This window comes from Melospiza melodia, chromosome 2 (genome assembly GCF_035770615.1).
Source record: "Melospiza melodia melodia isolate bMelMel2 chromosome 2, bMelMel2.pri, whole genome shotgun sequence".
Lineage (NCBI taxonomy): Eukaryota > Metazoa > Chordata > Aves > Passeriformes > Passerellidae > Melospiza > Melospiza melodia.
In genome coordinates this window covers 39,471,774-39,491,998 of record NC_086195.1, presented here as the reverse complement: position 1 = coordinate 39,491,998, position 20,225 = coordinate 39,471,774, and positions in this window count along the sequence as shown.

Sequence of the window (20,225 nt, the reverse complement as noted above, 5' to 3'; positions counted from 1 at the left end):
GAGCCAGCCGGTCAGTCCCAGCCATAGGCCCCCAGACAAAAACCTCGGCCCGTTTCCCAGGCAAAGAAAAGTAAGCTGCCCCTCTTCTGGATGGCAGATTGCAGGAACCACTTGGTAGTATCAAACCAGCCCAACTTGGCACTGGTGGCACCTCTTGTCTGGGAACCATGCTGCGTATCGTGCTTTCTAAGGAGCCAGCCGGCCACTCCCAACCATAGACCCCCAGACACAAACCTCGGCCCGTTTCCCTGGAAAACAAAAGTAAGCTACCCCGATTCTGGATGGCAGATTGCAGGAGCCACTTGGTACTATCAAATCAGCCCAACTTGGCACTGGTGCCACCATGGGTCTGGTAAACATCCTGCCTATCGTAGCTTTTCAGGAGCCAGCCGGCCACTCTCAGCCATATGCCCCCAAAAACAAACCACGGCCCTTTTCTCTGGCAAACATAACTCAACTGTCCCTCTTCTGGATGGCAAATTTTAGGACGCACTTTGTACTACGAAAACCGCCCGACGTGGCACTGGTGCCACCTTGTGTCAGGGAACCATCCTGCATATCGAGCTTTTTAAGGAGCCAGCCGGCCACGCCCACCCATAAACCCCCAAAAATAAACCACGGATCATTTCTCTTGGAAACAAAAATCCGCTGCCCCGCGTCTGGATGGCAGATTGCAGGAGCCACTTGGTACTATCAAATCATCCCACCTTGGCACTGGTGCCACTATGGGTCTGGGAACCATCCTGCCTATTGTAGCATTTCAGGAGCCAGCCGGTCACTCCCAGTCATAGGCCCCCAGACACAAACCTCGGACCGTTTCCCTGGCAAACAAAATTAAGCTGCCCCGATTCTGGATGGCAGAATGCAGGAGCCACTTGGTAGTGTCAAAACAGCCCGACTTGGCACTGGTGCCACCTTGGGTCTGGGAACCATCCTGCGTATCGTGGATTCTAAGAAGCCACCCGGCCACTCCGTGCCACAGGCCCCCAAACACAAACAACGGCGCTTTTCCCTGGAAAACAAAACTCGCCTGCCAACATTTTGATGGCAGATTGCAGGAGCCACTTGGTACTATCAAACAAGCCCAACTTGGCACTGGTGCCGCCATGAGTCTGGTCACCATCCTGCCTATCGTAGCTTTTCAGGAGCCAGCCGGTCACTCCCAGCCATAGGCCCCCAGACACAAACCTCGGCCCGTTTCCCTGGAAAACAAAAGTAAGCTGCCCCGATTCTGGATGGCAGATTGCAGGAGCCACTTGGTACTATGAAATCAGCCCAACTTGGCACTGGTGCCACCATGGGTCTGGTAAACATCCTGCCTATCGTAGCTTTTCAGGAGCCAGCCGGTCACTCCCTGCCATAGGCCCCCAGACACAAACCTCGGCCCGTTTCCCTGGCAAACAAAAGTAAGCTGCCCCGCTTTTGGATGGCTGATTGCAGGATGCACTTAGTACTATCAAACCAGCCCGACTTGGCCCTGGTGCCACCTTGGCTCTAGGAACCATCCTGCGTAACGTAGATTCTACGAGGACAGGCGGCCACTCCCTGCCCCAGGCCTATAAACAAAACAACGGCGCTTTTCCCTGGAAAACAAAACTCGCCTGACAACATTTTGATGGCAGATTGCAGGAGCCACTTGGTACTATCAAACCAGCCCAACTTGGCACTGGTGCCACCATGGGTCTGGTCACCATCCTGCCTATCGTAGCTTTTCAGGAGCCAGCCGGTCACTCCCAGCCATAGGCCCCCAGACAAATATCTCGGTCCGTTTCCCTGGCAAACAAAAGTAAGCAGCCCCGCTTCTGGATGGCAGATTGCAGGAGCCACATGGTACTATCAAACCAGGCCAACATGGCACTCGTGCCACCTTGGTTCTGGGAACCATCCTGCCTATCGTGGATTTTCAGGGGCCAGCCGGCCACTCTCAGCCATATGCCCCCAAACACATACCACGGCCCTTTTCTCTGGCAAACAAAACTCAACTGCCCCTCTTCTGGATGGCAAATTGCAGGACGCACTTGGTACTACGAAAAGAGCCCGACTTGGCACTGATGCCACCTTGGGTCAGGGAACAATCCTGCGTATCGAGCTTTTAAAGGAGCCAGCCGGCCACGTCCAGCCACATACCCCCAGAAAAAAACCACGGAACGTTTCTCCAGCAAACAAAAATCCGCTGCCCCGCGTCTGGATGGCAGATTGCAGGAGCTATTTAGTATTATCAAACCAGCCCGACTTGGCACTGGTGCCACCATGAGTCTGGTAACCATCCTGCCTATCGTAGCTTTTCAGTAGCCAGCCAGTCACTCAAATCCATAGGCCCCCAGACAAATACCTCGGCCCGTTTCCCTGGGAAATAAAAGTAAGCTGTCCCGCTTCTGGATGGCAGATTGCAGGAGCCACTTGGTACTATCAAACCAGCCCAACTTGGCACTGGTGCCACCTTGGCTCTGGGAACCATGCGGCGTATCCTGGGTTCAAAGGAGGCAGCCAGCCACTCCCAGCCACAGGCCTCCAAACACAAACAACGGCGCTTTTCCCAGGAAAACAAAACTCGCCTGCCAACTTTTTGATGGCAGATTGCAGGAGCCACTTGGTACTATCAAACCAGCCCAACTTGGCACTGGTGCCACCATGGATCTGGTCACCATCCTGCCTATCGTAGCTTTTCAGGAGCCAGCCGGTCACTCCCTGCCATAGGCCCCGAGTCACAAACCTCGGCCCGTTTCCCTGGCAAACAAAAGTAAGCTACCCCGCTTCTGGATGGCAGATTGCAGGAGCCACTTTGCACCATCAAACCGGCCCGACTTGGCACTGGTGCCACCTCTCGTCTGGGAACCATCCTGCGTATCGTGGATTCTAAGGAGCCAGCCGGCCACTCCCAGCCACAGGCCCCCAAACACAAACCACAGCGCTTTTCCCTGGAAAACAAAACTCGCCTGCCAACTTTTTGATGGCAGATTGCAGGAGCCACTTGGTACTATCAAACCAGCCCTAGTTGGCGCTGGTGCCAACATGGGTCTGGTCACCATCCTGCCTATCGTAGCTTTTCAGGAGCCAGCCGGTCACTCCCAGCCATAGGCCCCCAGACAAAAAGCTCGGCCCGTTTCCCTGGCAAACAAAAGTAAGCTACCCCGCTTCTGGATGGCAGATTGCAGGAGCCACTTTGCACCATCAAACCAGCCCGACTTGGCACTGGTGCCACCTCTGGTCTGGGACCCATCCTGCGTATCGTGGATTCTAAGGAGCCAGTCGGCCACTCCCAGCCACAGGCCCCCAAACACAAACATCGGCCCGTTTCCGTGGCAAACAAAAGTAAGCTGCCCCGCTTCTGGATGGCAGATTGCAGGAACCACTTGGTAGTATCAAACCAGCCCAACTTGGCACTGGTGGCACCTCTTGTCTGGGAACCATGCTGCGTATCGTGGTTTCTAAGGAGCCAGCCGGGCACTCCCAACCACAGGTCCCCAAACACAAACAATGGCGCTTTTCCCTGGAAATCAAAACTCGCCTGCCAACTTTTTGATGGCAGATTGCAGGAGCCACTTGGTACTATCAAACCAATCCAACTTGGCACTGGTGCCACCATGGGTCTGGTCACCATCCTGCCTATCGTAGCTTTTCAGGAGCCAGCCGGTCACTCCCTGCCATAGGCTCCGAGACAGAAAGCCCGGCCCGTTTCCCTGGCAAACAAAAGTAAGCTGCCCCGCTTCTGGATGGCAGATTGCAGGAGCCACTTTGTACTATCAAACCAGCCCGACTTGCACTGGTGCCACCTCTGGTCTGGGAACCATGCTGCGTATCGTGGATTTTAAGGAGCCAGTCGGCCACTCCCAGCCATGCGCCTCCAAACACAAACAACGGTCCATTTCCCTGGCAAACAAAAGTAAGCTGCCCCGCTTCTGGATGTCAGATTGCAGGAACCACTTGTTGCCAAGTTGGGGTGGTTTGATAGTACCAAGTGGCTCCTGCAATCTGCCATCAAAAAGTTGGCAAGCGAGTTTTGTTTTCCAGGGAAAAGCGCCGTTGTTTGTGTTTGGGGGCCTGTGGCTGGGACTGGCCAGCTGTCTCCTTAGAATCCACGATACGCAGGATGGGTCCCAGACCAGAGGTGGCACCAGTGCCAAGTCGGGCTGGTTTGATGGTGCAAAGTGACTCCTGCAATCTGCCATCCAGAAGCGCGGTAGCTTACTTTTGTTTGCCAGGGAAACGGGTAGAGATTTGTGTCTGGGGGCCTATGGCTGGGAGTGACCGGCTGGCTCCTGAAAAGCTACGATAGGCAGGATGGTGACCAGACCCATGGTGGCACCAGTGCCAAGTTGGGCTGGTTTGATAGTAACATGTGGCTCCTGCAATCTGCCATCCAGAAGCGGGGCTGCTTACTTTTGTTTGCCAGGGAAACGGGCCGAGATATTTGTCTGGGGGCCTATGGCTGGGAGTGAGCGGCTGGCTCCTGAAAAGCTACGATAGGCAGGATGGTGACCAGACCCATGGTGGCACCAGTGCCAAGTTGGGCTGGTTTGATAGTACCAAGTGGCTCCTGCAATCTGCCATCAAAAAGTTGTCACGCGACTTTTGTTTTCCAGGGAAAAGCGCCGTTGTTCTTGTTTAGAGGCCTGTGGCTGGGAGTGGCCGGCTGCCTCCTTTGAACCCAGGATACGCAGGATGGTTCCCAGAGCCAAGGTGGCACCAGTGCCAAGTTGGGCTGGTTTGATAGTACCAAGTGGCTCCTGCAATCTGCCATCCAGAAGCGGGGCAGCTTACTTTTGTTTCCCAGGGAAACGGGCCGAGGTTTGTGTCTGGGGGCCTATGGCTGGGAGTGACCGGCTGGCTACTGAAAAGCTACGATAGGCAGGATGGTTACCAGACTCATGGTGGCACCAGTGCCAAGTCGGGCTGGTTTGATAATACTAAATAGCTCCTGAAATCTGCCATTCAGACGCGGGGCAGCGGATTTTTGTTTGCTGGAGAAAAGTTCCGTGGTTTTTTTTTGGGGGTATATGGCTGGACGTGGCCGGCTGGCTCCTTAAAAAGATCGATACGCAGGATTGTTCCCTGACCCAAGGTGGCATCACTGCCAAGTCGGGCTGTTTTCGTAGTACCAAGTGCGTCCTGCAATTTGCCATCCAGAAGAGGGGCAGTTGAGTTTTGTTTGCCAGAGCAAAGGGCCGTGGTATGTGTTTGGGGGCATATGGCTGAGAGTGGCCGGCTGGCCCCTGAAAATCCACGATAGGCAGGATGGTTCCCAGAGCCAAGGTGGCACCAGTGCCATGTTGGCCTGGTTTGATAGTACCATGTGGCTGCTGTAATCTGCCATCCAGAAGCGGGGCAGCTTACTTTTGTTTGCCAGGGAAACGGGCCGAGATATTTGTCTGGCGGCCTATGGCTGGGAGTGACCGGCTGGCTCCTGAAAAGCTACGATAGGCAGGATGGTGACCAGACCCATGGTGGCACCAGTACCAAGTTGGGCTGGTTTGATAGTACCAAGTGGCTCCTGCAATCTGCCATCAAAAATTTGGCAGGCGAGTTTTGTTTTCCAGGGAAAAGCGCCGTTGTTTTTGTTTAGAGACCTGTGGCTGGGAGTGGCCGCCTGTCCTCGTAGAATCTACGTTACGCAGCATGGTTCCCAGAGCCAAGGTGGCACGAGGGCCAAGTCCGGCAGGTTTGATAGTACCAAATGCATCCTGCAATCTGCCATCCAAAAGCGGGGCAGTTTACTTTTGTTTGCCAGGGAAACGGGTAGAGATTTGTGTCTGGGGGCCTATGGCTGGGAGTGACCGGCTGGCTCCTGAAAAGCTACGATAGGCAGGATGGTGACCAGACCCATGGTGGCACCAGTGCCAAGTTGGGCTGGTTTGATAGTAACATGTGGCTCCTGCAATCTGCCATCCAGAAGCGGGGCTGCTTACTTTTGTTTGCCAGGGAAACGGGCCGAGATATTTGTCTGGGGGCCTATGGCTGGGAGTGAGCGGCTGGCTCCTGAAAAGCTACGATAGGCAGGATGGTGACCAGACCCATGGTGGCACCAGTGCCAAGTTGGGCTGGTTTGATAGTACCAAGTGGCTCCTGCAATCTGCCATCAAAAAATTGTCACGCGACTTTTGTTTTCCAGGGAAAAGCGCCGTTGTTCTTGTTTGGGGGCCTGTGGCTGGGAGTGGCCGGCTGCCTCCTTTGAACCCAGGTTACGCAGGATGGTTCCCAGAGCCAAGGTGGCACCAGTGCCAAGTTGGGCTGGTTTGATAGTACCAAGTGGCTCCTGCAATCTGCCATCCAGAAGCGGGGCAGCTTACTTTTGTTTCCCAGGGAAACGGGCCGAGGTTTGTGTCTGGGGGCCTATGGCTGGGAGTGACCGGCTGGCTACTGAAAAGCTACGATAGGCAGGATGGTTACCAGACTCATGGTGGCACCAGTGCCAAGTCGGGCTGGTTTGATAATACTAAATAGCTCCTGAAATCTGCCATTCAGACGCGGGGCAGCGGATTTTTGTTTGCTGGAAAAAAGTTCCGTGGTTTTTTTTTGGGGGTATATGGCTGGACGTGGCCGGCTGGCTCCTTAAAAAGATCGATACGCAGGATTGTTCCCTGACCCAAGGTGGCATCACTGCCAAGTCGGGCTGTTTTCGTAGTACCAAGTGCGTCCTGCAATTTGCCATCCAGAAGAGGGGCAGTTGAGTTTTGTTTGCCAGAGCAAAGGGCCGTGGTATGTGTTTGGGGGCATATGGCTGAGAGTGGCCGGCTGGCCCCTGAAAATCCACGATAGGCAGGATGGTTCCCAGACCAGAGGTGGCACCAGTGCCATGTTGGCCTGGTTTGATAGTACCATGTGGCTGCTGTAATCTGCCATCCAGAAGCGGGGCAGCTTACTTTTGTTTGCCAGGGAAACGGGCCGAGATATTTGTCTGGCGGCCTATGGCTGGGAGTGACCGGCTGGCTCCTGAAAAGCTACGATAGGCAGGATGGTGACCAGACCCATGGTGGCACCAGTACCAAGTTGGGCTGGTTTGATAGTACCAAGTGGCTCCTGCAATCTGCCATCAAAAATTTGGCAGGCGAGTTTTGTTTTCCAGGGAAAAGCGCCGTTGTTTTTGTTTAGAGGCCTGTGGCTGGGAGTGGCCGCCTGTCCTCGTAGAATCTACGTTACGCAGCATGGTTCCCAGAGCCAAGGTGGCACGAGGGCCAAGTCCGGCAGGTTTGATAGTACCAAATGCATCCTGCAATCTGCCATCCAAAAGCGCGGCAGTTTACTTTTGTTTGCCAGGGAAACGGGCCGAGGTTTGTGTCTGGGGGCCTATGGCAGGGAGTGACCGGCTGGCTCCTGAAAAGCTACGATAGGCAGGATGTTTACCAGACCCATGGTGGCACCAGTGCCAAGTTGGGCTGATTTGATAGTACCAAGTGGCTCCTGCAATCTGCCATCCAGAATCGGGGCAGCTTACTTTTGTTTTCGAGGGAAACGGGCCGAGGTTTGTGTCTGGGGGTCTATGGCTAGGAGTGACCGGCTGGCTCCTGAAAAGCTACGATAGGCAGGATGGTGACCAGACACATGGTGGCACCAGTGCCAAGTTGGGCTGGTTTGATAGCACCAAGTGGCTCCTGCAATCTGCCATCAAAATGTTGGCAGGCGATTTTTGTTTTCCAGGGAAAAGCGCCGTTGTTTGTGTTTGGGCGCCTGTGGCTCAGAGTGGCCGGGTGGCTGCTGAGAATCCACGATACGCAGGATGGTTCCCAGACCCAAGGTGGCACCAGTGCCAAGTCGGGCTGGTTTGACACTACCAAGTGGCTCCTGCAATCTGCCATGCAGAATCGGGGCAGCTTAATTTTGTTTGCCAGGGAAACGGTCCGAGGTTTGTGTCTGGGGGTTTATGGCTGGGCGTGACCGGCTGGCTCCTGAAATGCTACAATAGGCAGGATGGTTCCCAGACCCATAGTGGCACCAGTGCCAAGTTGGGATGATTTGATAGTACCAAGTGGCTCCTGCAATCTGCCATCAAAAAGCTGGCAGGCGAGTTTTGTTTTCCAGGGAAAAGCGCCGTTGTTTGTGTTTGGGGGCCTGTGGCTGGGAGTGGCCGGCTGGCTCCTTAGAATCCACGATATGCAGGATTGTTCCCAGACCCAAGGTGGCACCAGTGCCAAGTCGGGCTGGTTTGATGGTGCAAAGTGGCTCCTGCAATCTGCCATCCAGACGCGGGGCAGCGGATTTTTGTTTCCATGAGAAATGGTCCGTGGTTTGTTTTTGGGGGTATATGGCTGGGCCTGGCCGGCTGGCTCCTTAAAAAGCTACGATATGCAGGATGGTTCCCTGACACAAGGTGGCACCAGTGCCACGTCGGGCGGTTTTCGTAGTACAAAGTGCGTCCTAAATTTTGCCATCCAGAAGAGGGGCAGTTGAGTTTTGTTTGCCAGAGAAAAGGGCCGTGGTTTGTTTTTGGGGGCATATGGCTGAGAGTGGCCGGCTGGCCCCTGAAAATTCACGATACGCAGGATGGTTCCCAGACCAGAGGTGTCACCAGTGCCAAGTCGGGCTGGTTTGATAGTACTAAATAGCTCCTGCAATCTGCCATGCAGAAGCGGGGCAGCTTACTTTTGTTTGCCAGGGAAACGGGCCGAGGTTTGTGTCTGGGGGCCTATGGCTGGGAGTGACCGGCTGGCTCCTGAAAAGCTACGATAGGCAGGATGGTGACCAGACCCATGGTGGCACCAGTGCCAAGTTGGGCTGGTTTGATAGTACCAAGTGGCTCCGGCAATCTGCCATCAAAAAGTTGGCAGGCGAGTTTTGTTTTCCAGGGAAAAGCGCCGTTGTTTGTGTTTGGGGGCCTGTGGCTGGGAGTGGCCAGCTGGCTCCTTAGAATCCACGATACGCAGGATGGTTCCCAGACCAGAGGTGGCACCAGTGCCAAGTTGGGCTGGTTTGATGGTGCAAAGGGGCTCCTGCAATCTGCCATCCAGAAGCGGGGTAGCTTACTTTTGTTTGCCAGGGAAACGGGCCGAAATATTTGTCTAGAGGCCTCTGGCTGGGCGTGGCTGGCTGGCACCTGAAAAGCTACGATAGGCAGGATGGTGACCAGACCCATGGTGGCACCAGTGCCAAGTTGGGCTGGTTTGATAGTACCAAGTGGCTCCTGCAATCTGCCATCAAATGTTTGGCAGGCGAGTTTTGTTTTCCAGGGAAAAGCACCGATGTGTGTGTTTTGGGGCCTGTGGCTGGGCGTGGCCAGCTGGCTCCTTAGAATCCACGATACGCAGGATGGTTCCCAGACCCAAGGTGGCACCAGTGCCAAGTCGGGCTGGTTTGTTAGTACCAAGTGGTTCCTGCAATCTGCCATCCAGAAGCGGGGTAGCTGAATTTTGTTTGCCAGAGAAAAAGGCTGTTGTTTGTGTTTCGGGGCCTGTGGCTGGCAGTGGACGGCTGGCTCCTGAAAATCCATGATACGCAGGATGGTTCCCAGACCCAAGGTGGCACCAGTGCCAAGTCGGGCTGGTTTGATACTACCAAGTGCGTCCTGCAATCTGCCATCCAGAAGCGGGGCAGCTTAATTTTGTTTGCCAGGGAAACGGGCCGTGGGTTTTGTATGGGGGCCTATGGCTGGGAGTGGCCGGCTGGCTCCTGAAAATCCACGCTAGGCAGCATGGTTCCCAGATGCAAGGTGGCACCAGTGCCAAGTCGGGCTGGTTTGATGGTGCAAAGTGGCTCCTGCAATCTGCCATCCAGAAGCGGGGCAGCTGATTTTTGTTTGCCAGAGAAAAATTCCGTGGATTGTTTTTGGGGGCATATTGCTGGGAGTGGCCGGCTGGCTCCTTAGAAACCACGATACGCAGCATGGTTACCAGACAAGAGGTGCCACCAGTGCCAAGTTGTGCTGGTTTGATACTACCAAGTCGTTCCTGCAATCTGCCATCCAGAAGCGGGGCAGCTTACTTTTGTTTGCCCCGGAAACGGGCCGTTGTTTGTGTTTGGGGGCCTGTGGCTGGGAGTGGCCGACTGGCTCCTTAGAATCCACGATACGCAGGAGGGGTCCCAGACCAGAGGTGGCACCAGTGCCAAGTCGGGCTGGTTTGATAGTACCAAGTGGCTCCTGCAATCTGCCATCCAGAAGCGGGGTAGCTTACTTTTGTTTGCCAGGGAAACGGGCCGAGGTTTGTGACTGGGGACCTATGGCTGGGAGTGACCGGCTGGCTCCTGAAAAGTTACGATAGGCAGGATTGTGACCAGACCCATGGTGGCACCAGTGCCAAGTTGGGCTGGTTTGATAGTACCAAGTGGCTCCTGTAATCTGCCATCAAATTGTTGGTAGGCGAGTTTTGTTTTCCAGGGAAAAGCGCCGTTGTTTGTGTTTGGGGGCCTGTGGTAGGGAGTGGCCGGCTGGCTAATTAGAATCCACGATACGCAGAATGGTTCCCAGACCAGAGGTGGCACCAGTGCCAAGACGGGCTAGTTTGATGGTGCAAAGTGGCTCCTGCAATCTGCCATCCAGAAGCGGGGTAGCTTACTTTTGTTTGCCAGGGAAACGGGCCGAGCTTTTTGTCTGGGGGCCTATGGCGGCGAGTGACCGGCTGGCTCCTGAAAAGCTAAGATAGGCAGGATGGTGACCAGACCCATGGTGGCGCCAGTGCCAAGTTGGGCTGATTTGATAAAACCAAGTGGCTCCTGCAATCTGCCATCAAAAAGTTTGCAGGAGAGTTTTGTTTTCCAGGGAAAAGCGCCGTTGTTTGTGTTTGGGGGCCTGTGGCTGGGAGTGGCCGGCTGGCTCCTTAGAATCCACGATACGCAGCATGGTATCCAGACCCAAGGTGGCACCAGTGCCAAGTTTTTCTGGTTTGATAGTACCAAGTGGTTCCTGCAATCTGCCATCCAGAAGCAGGGCAGCTTACTTTTGTTTGCCAGGGAAACGGGCCGAGGTTTTTGTCTGGGGGCCTATGGCTGCGAGTGACCGTCTGGCTCCTGAAAAGCTACGATAGGCAGGATGGTGACCAGACCCATGGTGGCACCAGTCCCAAGTTGAGCTGGTTTGATAGTACCAAGTGGCTCCTGCAATCTGCCGTCAAAATTTGGCAGGCGAGTTTTTATTTTCCAGGGAAAAGCGCCGTTGTTTGTGTTTGGGGGCCTGTGGCTGGGAGTGGCCGGCTGGCTGCTTAGAATCCACGATACGCAGGATGGTTCCCAGACCCAAGGTGGCACCAGTGCCAAGTCGGGCTAGTATGATGGTGCAAAGTGGCTCCTGCAATCTGCCATCCAGAAGCGGGGCAGCTTACTTTTGTTTGCCAGGGAAACGGGCCGAGCTTTGTGTCTCGGGGCCTATGGCTGGGAGTGACCGGCTGGCTCCTGAAAAGCTACGATAGGCAGGATGGTGACCAGACCCATGGTGGCACCAGTGCCAAGTTGGCCTGGTTTGATAGTACCAAGTGGCTCCTGCAATCTGCCATCAAAATGTTGGCAGGCGAGTTTTGTTTTCCAGGGAAAAGCGCCGTTGTTTCTGTTTGGGGGCCTGTGGCTGGGAGTGGCCGGCTGGCTCCTTAGAATCCACGATACGCAGGATGGTTCCCAGACCTGAGGTGGCACCAGTGCCAAGTCGGGCTGGTTTTATAGTACCAAGTGCGTCCTGCAATCTGCCATCCAGAAGCGGGGCAGCTTACTTTTGTTTGCCAGGGAAACGGGCCGAGCATTTTGTCTGGGGGCCTATGGCTGGGAGTGAGCGGTTGGCTCCTGAAAAGCTACGATAGGCAGGATGGTGAGCAGACCCATGGTGGCACAAGTGCCAAGTTGGGCTGGTTTGATAGCACCAAGTGGCTCCTGTAATCTGCCATCAAAATGTTGGCAGGCGAGATTTGTTTTCCAGGGAAAAGCGCCGTTGTTTGTGTTTGGGTGCCTATGGCTGGGAGTGGCCGGCTGGCTCCTTAGAATCCACGATACGCACCATGGTTCCCAGACCAGAGGTGGCACCAGTGCCAAGTCGGGCTGGTTTGATAGTACCAAGTGGCTCCTGTAATCTGCCATCCAGAAGCGGGGCACCTTACTTTTTTTTGCCAGGGAAACGGGCCGAGGTTTTTGTCTGGGGGCCTATGGCTGGGAGTGACCGGCTGGCTCCTGAAAAGCTACGATAGGCAGGATGGTGACCCGACCAGAGGTGGCACCAGTGCCAAGTTGGGCTGATTTGATAGTACCAAGTAGCTCCTGCAATCTGCCATCAAATTTGGCAGGCGAGTTTTGTTTTCCAGGAAAAAGCGCCGTTGTTTGTGTTTGGGGGCCTGTGGCTGGGAGTGGCCGGCTGGCTCCTTAGAATCCACGATACGCAGCATGGTTCCCAGACCAGAGGTGGCACCAGTGCCAAGTCGGGCTAGTTTGATGGTGCAAAGTGGCTCCTGCAATCTGCCATCCAGTAGCGGGGTAGCTTACTTTTTTTTGCCAGGGAAACGGGCCGAGGTTTGTGTCTGGGGGCCTATGGCTGGGAGTGACCGGCTGGCTCCTGAAAAGCTACGATAGGCAGGATGGTGACCAGACCCATGGTGGCACCAGTGCCAAGTTGGGCTGATTTGATAGTACCAAGTGGCTCCTGCAATCTGCCATCAAAAAATTGTCACGCGACTTTTGTTTTCCAGGGAAAAGCGCGCCGTTGTTTGTGTTTGCGGGCCTGTGGCTGGGAGTGGCCGGCTGGCTCCTTAGAATCCACGATACGCAGGATGGTTCCCAGACCCAAGATGGCACCAGTGCCAAGTCGGGCTGGTTTGATAGTACCAAGTGCGTCCTGCAATCTGCCATCCAGAAGCGGGGCAGCTGAATTTTGTTTTCCAGGGAAACGGGCCGAGGTTTTTGTCTGGGGGCCTATGGCTGGCAGTGGCCGGCTGGCTCCTGAAAATCCACGATACGCAGCATGGTTCCCAGACAAGAGGTGCCACCAGTGCCAAGTTGGGCTGGTTTGATACTACCAAGTGGTTCCTGCAATCTGCCATCCAGAAGCGGGGCAGCTTACTTTTGTTTGCCAGGGAAACGGGCCGAGGTTTTTCTCTGGGGGCCTATGGCAGGGAGGGACCGGCTGGCTCCTGAAAAGCTACGATAGGCAGGATGGTGACCAGACCCATGGTGGCACCAGTGCCAAGTTGGGCTGATTTGACAGTAGCAAGTGGCTCCTGCAATGTGCCATCATAATTTTGGCAGGCGAGTTTTGTTTTCCAGGGAAAAGCGCTGTGGTTTGTGTTTGGGGGCCTGTGGCTGGGACTGACCGGCTGGCTCCTTAAAATCCACGATACGCAGGATGGTTCCCAGAGCCAAGGTGGCACCAGTGTCAAGTTGGGCTGGTTTGATTGTACCAAGTGGCTCCTGCAATCTGCCATCCAGACGCGGGGCAGCTTACTTTTGTTTGCCAGGGAAACGGGCCGAGGTTTTTCTCTGGGGGCCTATGGCAGGGAGGGACCGGCTGGCTCCTGAAAAGCTACGATAGGCAGGATGGTGACCAGACCCATGGTGGCACCAGTGCCAAGTTGGGCTGATTTGATAGTAGCAAGTGGCTCCTGCAATGTGCCATCATAATTTTGGCAGGCGAGTTTTGTTTTCCAGGGAAAAGCGCTGTGGTTTGTGTTTGGGGGCCTGTGGCTGGGAGTGACCGGCTGGCTCCTTAGAATCCACGATACGCAGGATGGTTCCCAGACCCAAGGTGGCACCAGTGCCATGTTGGGCTGGTTTGATAGTACCAAGTGGCTCCTGCAATCTGCCATCCAGAAGCGGGGCAGCTTACTTTTGTTTGCCAGGGAAACGGGTCGAGCTTTGTGTCTGGGGGCCTATGGCTGGGAGTGACCGGCTGGCTCCTGAAAAGCTACGATAGGCAGGATGGTGACCAGACCCATGGTGGCACCAGGGCCAAGTAGGGCTGGTTTGATAGTACCAAGTGGCTCCTGCAATCTGCCATCAAAAAGTTGACATGCAAGTTTTGTTTTCCAGGGAAAAGCGCCGTTGTTTTTGTTTGGGGGCCTATGGCTGGGAGTGGCCGGGTGGCTCCTTAGAATCCAAGATACGCAGGATGGTTCCCAGACCTGAGGTGGCACCAGTGCCAAGTCGGGCTGGTTTGATAGTACCAAGTGCGTCCTGCAATCTGCCATCCAGAAGCGGGGTAGCTTACTTTTGTTTGCCAGGGAAACGGGCCGAGGTTTTTGTCTCGGGGCCTATGGCTGGGAGTGACCGGCTGGCTCCTGAAAAGCTACGATAGGCAGGATGGTGACCAGACCCATGGTGGCACCAGTGCCAAGTTCGGCTGGTTTGATAGTAGCAAGTGGCTCCTGCAATCTGCCATCAAAAAGTTGGCAGGCGAGTTTTGTTTTCCAGGGAAAAGCGCCGTTGTTTGTGTTTGGGGGCCTGTGGCTGGGAGTGGCCGGCTGGCTCCTTAGAATCCACGATACGCAGCATGGTTCCCAGACCAGAGGTGGCACCAGTGCCAAGTCGGGCTGGTTTGATAGTACCAAGTGCGTCCTGCAATCTGCCATCCAGAAGCGGGGCAGCTGAATTTTGTTTTCCAGGGAAACGGGCCGAGGTTTTTGTCTGGGGGCCTATGGCTGGGAGTGACCGGCTGGCTCCTGAAAAGCTACGATACGCAGGATGGTTCCCAGACCAGAGGTGGCACCAGTGCCAAGTTGGGCTGATTTGATAGTACCAAGTAGCTCCTGCAATCTGCCATCAAATTTGGCAGGCGAGTTTTGTTTTCCAGGGAAAAGCGCCGTTGTTTGTGTTTGGGGGCCTGTGGCTGGGAGAGGCCGGCTGGCTCCTTAGAATCCACGATACGCAGCATGGTTCCCAGACCAGAGGTGGCACCAATGCCAAGTCGGGCTAGTTTGATGGTGCAAAGTGGCTCCTGCAATCTGCCATCCAGTAGCGGGGTAGCTTACTTTTTTTTGCCAGGGAAACGGGCCGAGGTTTTTGTCTGGAGGCCTATGGCTGGGAGTGACCGGCTGGCTCCTGAAAAGCTACGATAGGCAGGATGGTGACCAGACCCATGGTGACACCAGTGCCAAGTTGGGCTGATTTGATAGTACCAAGTGGCTCCTGCAATCTGCCATCAAAAAGTTGGCAGGCGAGTTTTGTTTTCCAGGGAAAAGCGCTGTTGTTTGTGTTTGCGGGCCTGTGGCTGGGAGTGGCCGGCTGGCTCCTTAGAATCCACGATACGCAGGATGGTTCCCAGACCCAAGATGGCACCAGTGCCAAGTCGGGCTGGTTTGATAGTACCAAGTGGTTCCTGCAATCTGCCATCCAGAAGCGGGGCAGCTGAATTTTGTTTGCCAGGGAAACGGGCCGAGGTTTTTGTCTGGGGGCCTATGGCTGGCAGTGGCCGGCTGGCTCCTGAAAATCCACGCTAGGCAGCATGGTTCCCAGATGCAAGGTGGCACCAGTGCCAAGTCGGGCTGGTTTGATGGTGCAAAGTGGCTCCTGCAATCTGCCATCCAGAAGCGGGGCAGCTGATTTTTGTTTGCCAGAGAAAAATTCCGTGGATTGTTTTTGGGGGCATATTGCTGGGAGTGGCCGGCTGGCTCCTTAAAATGCTCGATACGCATGATGGTTCCCAGGTCCAAGGTGTCTCCACTACCAAGTCGGCCTGCGGTTTTAGTATCAAGTTCATCCTGCAATTTGCCATCCAGAAGAGGGGCAGTTGAGTTTTGTTTGCCAGAGAAACGGGCCGAGGTTTCTGTTTGGGGACATATGGCTGAGAGTGGCCGGCTGGCCCCTGAATATCCACGATACACAGCATGGTTCCCAGATCCAAGGTGGCACCAGTGCCAAGTTGGGCTGGTTTGATAGTACCAAGTGTCTCCTGCAATCTGCCATCCAGAAGCGGGGCAGCTTACTTTTGTTTGCCAGAGAAATAGGCCTAAGTTTTTGTCTGGGGGCCTGTGGCTAGGAGTGGCCGGCTGGCTCCTAAGAATCCACGATACGCAGGATGGTTCCCAGACCCAAGGTGGCACCAGTGCCAAGTCGGGCTGGTTTGATAGTACCAAGTGGCTCCTGCAAACTCCATCAAAAAGTTGGCAGGCGTGTTTTGTTTTCCAGGGAACAGCGCCGTTGATTTTGTTTGGGGGCCTGTGGCTGGAAGTGGCCGGCTGGCTCCTTAGAATCCACGATACGCAGGATGGTTCCCAGACCCAAGGTGGCACCAGTGCCAAGTCGGGCTGGTTTGATTACACCAAGTGGCTCCTGCAATCTGCCATCCAGAAGTGAGGCAGCTAAGTTTTGTTTGCCAGAAAAAAGGGCCGTGGTTTTTGTTGGGGGCCTGTGGCTGGGAGTGGCCGGCTGGCTCCTTAGAATCCACCATACGCAGGATGGTTCCCAGACCCAAGGTGGCACCAGTGCCAAGTCGGGCTGGTTTGATAGTCCCAAGTGGCTCCTGCAAACTGCCATCCAGAAGCGGGGCAGCTGAGTTTTGTTTGCCAGGGAAATGGGCCGTTGTTTGTGTTTGGGGGCCTGTGGCTGGGAGTGTTCGGCTGGTTCCTGAATATGTACGATACGCAGGATTGTTCCCAGACCCAAGGTGGCACCAGTGCCAAGTCGGGCTGGTTTGATGGTGCAAAGTGGCTCCTGCAATCTGCCATCCAGACGCGGGGCAGTGGATTTTTGTTTCCATGAGAAATGGTCCGTGGTTTGTTTTTGGGGGTATATGGCTGGGCCTGGCCGGCTGGCTCCTTAAAAAGCTCGATATGCAGGATGGTTCCCTGACACAAGGTGGCACCAGTGCCACGTCGGGCGGTTTTCGTAGTACAAAGTGCGTCCTAAAATTTGCCATCCAGAAGAGGGGCAGTTGAGTTTTGTTTGCCAGAGAAAAGGTCCGTGGTTTGTTTTTGGGGGCATATGGCTGAGAGTGGCTGGCTGGCCCCTGAAAATCCACGATACACAGGATGGTTCCCAGATCCAAGGTGGCACCTGTGCCAAGTCGGGCTGATTTGATAGTACTAAGTAGCTCCTGCAATCTGCCATCCAGAAGCGGGGCAGCTTACTTTTGTTTGCCAGGGAAACGGGCCGAGGTTTGTGTTTGGGGGCCTATGGCTGAGAGTGACCGGCTGGCTCCTGAAAAGCTACAATAGGCAGGATGGTGACCAGACCCATGGTGGCACCAGTGCCAAGTTGGGCTGGTTTGATAGTACCAAGTGGTTCCTGCAATCTGCCATCCAGAAGCAGGGCAGCTGAGTTTTGTTTGCCAGAGAAAAGGGCCTTGGTTTGTGTTTGGGGGCATATGGCTGGGTGTGGCCAGCTGGCTCCTTAAAATGCACGATATGCAACATGGCTCCCAGACCCAAGGTGGCACCAGTGCCAAGTTGGGCTGGTTTGATAGTACCAAGTGGCTCCTGCAATCTTCCATGATCACGTGGAGAAATACTTTCTGGTTTCAGCCTCATGCTCTTTCTTCTCTCCCTCAACTTCTCTATCACCTCTCATCTGGTTCACATGCGCTGTCTTCAAGGTCCACAGGCTACTTTTCACAGAATCTTCTGGCCTGATGAAGTAAGAATGATGAATAGAACAGAGCTGGGATCTATTTTCCAGTTTGGATAAAATGCATTCTGCACACAAATCCAAGGAGAACGGGCTGCCCCGATGCCCAGAAAATCTTTCACTCCTGCTAGTGTTCTACGTCAACCGCAACTTAGTCTGAAAGAAAAGCTTTTTCTCTGAGAACATCTGAGAGGTTTGCATGAAGCACTGATATCTGACATATGCAATTTTGAATAGGAGAGGAAAAAGAAAATGGCAAGGAGTTTTTAATTTTAGTGGTTTCAATTTTAATTTCCGTGCACTTTTTCAAAACTTGTCAGCTCAAATGCCCATCAACATCTTTTAGTCATCTGTAAGTCAGTATTCATATAAAATGTGCTTCAAATCCAAAGAATTTCAAATTTGCACTCCAAGCTTCTATGCCTAGATTTATGATTTCCTACACATATTAGATGAAAGGAAGGCCTTTTTTACTGTGGGAGTGCTGGAACACTGGAACAGGTTGCCCAGAGAAGTTGTGGGTGTCCCATCCCTGAAAGTATTCAAGGTCACCTTGGACGGGGCTTGGAGCAGCAACAAAGGAGAAGCTTGATGGTAGAGAAACAAAGTCGGACTATAGAAGAAACTCGGATTGAAGTATAGGATCAAGTTTTCTCTCAGCTCTTGGGGTAAATTCAAAGTTGTACAAAATGACATTTATCTGTGCTATTCACTACTGTAACAGAAAGTTTCATGAAAACTGTACAGAAGATAGTAAATTTTAAAAGAGATAAGAATTACAGCATAAAATCCATGGGATAGGTTACAACATGAGACACTCTCTAAGAGAAAATCTCTTTGTTTCAGCACTTCATCGGGGTAAGATTTCATGAAGTGCCAAAGAAGGCGGCAAAATATCATTCGGGACATTATTTACTGGAATTCAGCCTGGCCATTAGTAGGAACTGCCTTTGAACATATCATGTAGATATACCACACACACTTTCCCTTCACTGAAAAATTACTGTTTACAACAAATAAGCAATTGACGATCAAAATTGATTGAAAGCATCTTAAACATGTCAAGTATTTCATTGTAGATGATCTGTGATCCAAATGCTTCTTCCACCTTCGAGAGGGACAGAAGAATTCTTCCATATCATGATGGTTTAAAATTGTATCAACCAATGTTTTCTGCTGAAAAGATATCATCTATTTTTTTCTATTTTTGGAAGAAAATATTCCTAGACATACAACAGGTGAGAACTAAGTAATTTTAAAGAAACAAATGAAATGAAAATATTCTGTAAATAGAATGAAATGAAAAGCTGTGTTTTAAATAGGAGCTAAATATTAAACAGAATTTTTGTACCAGGCATTTGAATTACTGCACCAGCTCTTTTGCCCATCAAGAGAGGCATTTAGCATTTCAGTCTTTTCCAAGGTGTTCATGATCTGCTATGCTGATCTCTGTGTGTGCCTAGGTGTGTGTGGAGGGGGGGGCATATGAAGGGGAGTGTGTATGTTTGCTTTACAATTGTTGTGGCAGATTCATGCCTCAGCTCCACATTTTGTTTTAAAAAGGTCACACCGAGTGGATATGAAGTTTACTATCAACAAGAGATCGATTCCCAAATCATCCATTTGACTCTCCCTTATAAATCATGTGCTTTGTTGCATATTTTATCAAATATACTTTCAAGCCAGATGGAGGAAGGAGGATGTGGGAATCCCTCCACCATCTTGCAACTTTTATGTAAGTAGGTTTTCAAGAAAATCATCATTTCTCTTTTAAATATGTCTGGAACAGGCATGATGGTAGTGTCAACCTGTTGGAGTTTTTGTTGCTGGAAGAAGTTGTACAAAAGGATTGGTTTTTACATTGACCAGTTACTGAATCAAGCGCAGGAATACATTGGAAATTTAGCTGGGGGTTCCTTTTCCCAGCAGACTACTTCTAGAACGAGCTTGTACACTGAAGCTGACTCTTTTGCTCTCTTTTTGTTTCTTTCCTATTTTCTTGGCTTCTTTGCCACTATCTAGACAATTTTGGAACTTTGTTCCCAACTAAAATGGTTTCAATAGTCTGATTGTGATCATACATTTTTACAAGGAATTTTTAAAATCTTTCCTCGAGTCCAGAAAGTCAAGGACTTAGATCTTTTTCTTCCCTTATCAATATTGCCATGAAATTGATAAATAAAGACCAACTCTTTATTTTTGTTTTTAACCCACGTAGATAATTCCCATCCATTAATCCATTTTGTGGACCAATAGCTGCCATTCTGATGGAAGCTGTCACTTCTTAACAATAGGCATTCTGTGACTATGTTGACTGCACTTTGGGTGAAGATCCTAACTGGTCTTAGATATACATAGGGAGAAATTTGCTCAGCCAGTGTCAGTCTTAAGCATGCGTATCAGAAGATCTTTCTAGAGCTGGGAATTTTCCCATGAAAGGGATTCAGTTAGGGAAGAGACACTTGTGCCAGAGTTTTACATTCTTCTTGAACACTGCTTAAGGAACTTAGATGCCATGTCCATTTGGATCTCTGTCTGCACAGAACTTTGTCATGCCAGTGCTTTGAAATGCATCTTGAAGAGAATTCACTAGCACAGAATGAAAGAGAGTGGAAGGGGTTGGTGGGGCTAACCAGGCCCAACCCCCCTGCCTAAACCAGGATACCTAGAGCCTCTTGCCCAGGATTCTATCTGGGTGTACTTTTAATGTCTTCAAAGATCCAGGCTCCACAATCTTTCTGGGCAGTCTGTGCCGTGGTTCAGTCACC